Genomic DNA, 3,025 nt, shown 5'->3' with positions numbered 1-3,025 from the left:
GTCATAGCCAATAAAATTAACAATTCCTTACTATCACCTAATACCCACTCCATTTTGAATTTTCCCCATTTGCCCATCTTTGCAACTGGTCTGATCTCATCAGGATTCAAATGAAGTCTACAGCATTGGGAAATATGTCTCTTGGACCTTTTACTTTTTGTAATGATTTTCCCTCCTTTTTTCCCCTTATAAATGCTCCCTTATTCTGGATTTGGTTGATTTTATCCTTGAAGCATCATTTTTTTTTCTATTCCTGTGTGCCATGTATATCCTGTAAACACTGGTTATATCTAGAGGTTATGAAGATTCAGTTCAACGTTTTTTTGGGGGTGGGGGGAGAGGCAAGATACTTTATAGGTGGATCTGTTGTACTTCTTTTAACATCACAACAGGAGCACCTGAGTGTCTGGCTGTTCCACTTTTTTTAAATTTTATTTTATTGGGGAACAGTGTTTTTTTTCCAGGACCCACCAGCTCCAAGTCAAGTAGTTGTCTTCAATCTAGTTGTGGAGGGCTCAGCTCCTTGGCCCATGTGGGAATCGAACCAGCAACCTTGGTGTCATGAACCTGCGCTCTAACCACCTGAGCTCACCGACCGCCCCTGCCTGTTCCACTTTTAATGACCGAGCAACGGTATTATCTGATCCATCCCTTACCATCTCCCCCAAATTCTCCCCAGCTTTTCACAATAGCTCTACCAGACAGGCACCACTATTATCTCCATAGTAGTTAGGCATTTGCCTACATAATGGAAGCAGGTTCTGAAAACCTGAAGCATCCAGCCCACATGGGACCTGCACCTGAGGTCACAGACCCTCTCCCAGCTTTCTAATTCCTGAAGCACTCCCACAGTGCCCTTCAGAACTCATGGTCAGAACCCAGCAAAAAGCCTTGTGTCCTCAGCTTCTCCTCTGAGGGGTTCCCTTTTCTTACTCCATCTAAACTTAGGGTACTCTTTCCTTGCTGTCCCCTTGATCTCATGTCATCAGACACCCCTCACTTCCCCTCCATGTTGCAGGTATTGAAGTTACCCCTCTTCCTGTCCACTTCCTCTCTCTCTCTCTGAAGATTTAAGCATGTGTCTCACTGACACACTAAAACTAGGCCTGTCCTAACACAGATGGCCGTTCAAAACCCTGGCCTCATTTCCCTGATCTTCTAGTCTTCAGTGCTTTTCTCTGCTACCCTACAGCAGCCACTCATACCACGGCTATCCCCTCAACATTACTACAAAGGGCCGTTCTCTGTAAGTACAACTGTAGATGTCCCATCTCTGACCTCATCTCTCCAGCGTATGCACTCTAGCATCCTGACTCCAACAATTCTTTGGCTCCAAGGACCTACTAGTTTTTCACTGACAAATTACTGTCCCCATGACAGCTATATACAGAATTCATAAAGGCTAAAATTTCATCCAAAGATGACTTCATCAGCCTTAAATAAAATTATTAAGTAGCACTGATGTGAAACATGGAAACCCCTTAGAGATCTAGGGGTAACTCTGCTCACACATTAGATGACACCCTTACCATTCTGAAAAAAAAAGAAAGAGAAAAAGGATTTTTTTGTAGCTGTGTGGCTACTCTAGCTATACAAGGACCACCTCGTCAGGCTCACAGCCTGCAGCAATCAAAGCAGGATGTGGATGACACTAAAAACGAAGGAAAGATGAAAACCAAAGTCAAGAACTTCACCAATTCAAGTCTAGAGGTTTCCACTTCACTATCCCTCAGGACTAAGATCTCTGGGGAACACAGATGCAAGAAAGGCATCTTTTCCTTTGGAAACTAGCTGAAATGATTTGCTACCTGACATTACAATTTCCCCTGGAACATTTATAAAGGTCTTTATGTCTGAGGCAACACAAACCCAGAGGATATGGAAGTTAAAAATTCTAACCAAAATGTAGGGAACATGATAACCTAATCCAGTTCAAGAGACAGAATGTGGAGAGCTCTTCTTTATGATCACTAATGGTTGAAAACATATCCATTTGATGTGGTCGCAAAACATCTTTATGGGAAACTACAGTTTGAGTAGCAGAATTTGCTTTAGCTGCTGATTCTTGCAATTCATTTATCATCAAAAAGTAAACCCCAGAAATCAAAGTAAAGCTCTGATTGTTCATGGTCTTTATTTACTATGTGTATAGAATTAGAAAACCTGTCAAGCTTTTAAACATGAAAAGGATATTTTAGAAATGTCATCAGGGTCCATGACATTTGAGATGTCCTTACATTGAACTATTACCAGCTTCTAAGAGAATTTTTTTCATCTCATTTTCTGAGCCAAAATGTTAATGAAAATCACACCCACAAAACAGGATAGGCCTACAACCAAGAAACAGCAAGCTGCTTGCACTAAATTCAACAAAATACTCATGCAAAGTGGAGATCTTCTCAAACAACTCTTAGTACAAAACTAGAAAGTTCTTCAACCTCTTGAGTCCATCTTCATCAAGTTATAGATAAAGCCAAAGAAAACTTAACGTTAGCCCAGAACCATGAACCATGGATTCACACTTGAGCAGATCTAGGCAACCAGCTGCCACACAGTCCTATCTCTTCACTCCAAGGCCATGGTTAACTGTGGGAGCTTCTGGGCCAGTGAAAATTCTGCTCCTAAACTGCTTTATCAAAGGAAGAGGAAGAACTAGAGCAGCATAGGAAATAACTGATGCTGTGCCTCAAAGAAATTCTCCAGATTTCTCACTTTTTGAAACACCTGCATTATTTGAAGGGATTAGAAAATCAACAAAATATGACAGAAAATGGATACATCTACAATTGACAAAACTATGTCCCAGCCTGTGGGCGGAGAGACCCAAACCATCTCTCTCCAAATGGAGAGTAGCTGTACAACCAATAATCATAGCCACTAAAACCTGTAAAGCATTCAAAATTCAACTGCAATCAATCAGCAGGTAGCCCTGTAAGTGTGCCTAAGAACAGGATCCTTCTTCCAAACCTTCCAAACTGGTGAGCAAGGGAAATAGAAGGGAGTCCGGCAAGAATACATGGGCCGG

Source organism: Hipposideros armiger, unplaced genomic scaffold, assembly GCF_001890085.2.
Source record: "Hipposideros armiger isolate ML-2016 unplaced genomic scaffold, ASM189008v1 scaffold_474, whole genome shotgun sequence".
NCBI lineage: Eukaryota > Metazoa > Chordata > Mammalia > Chiroptera > Hipposideridae > Hipposideros > Hipposideros armiger.
Note: the sequence above shows the minus strand (reverse complement) of the source record.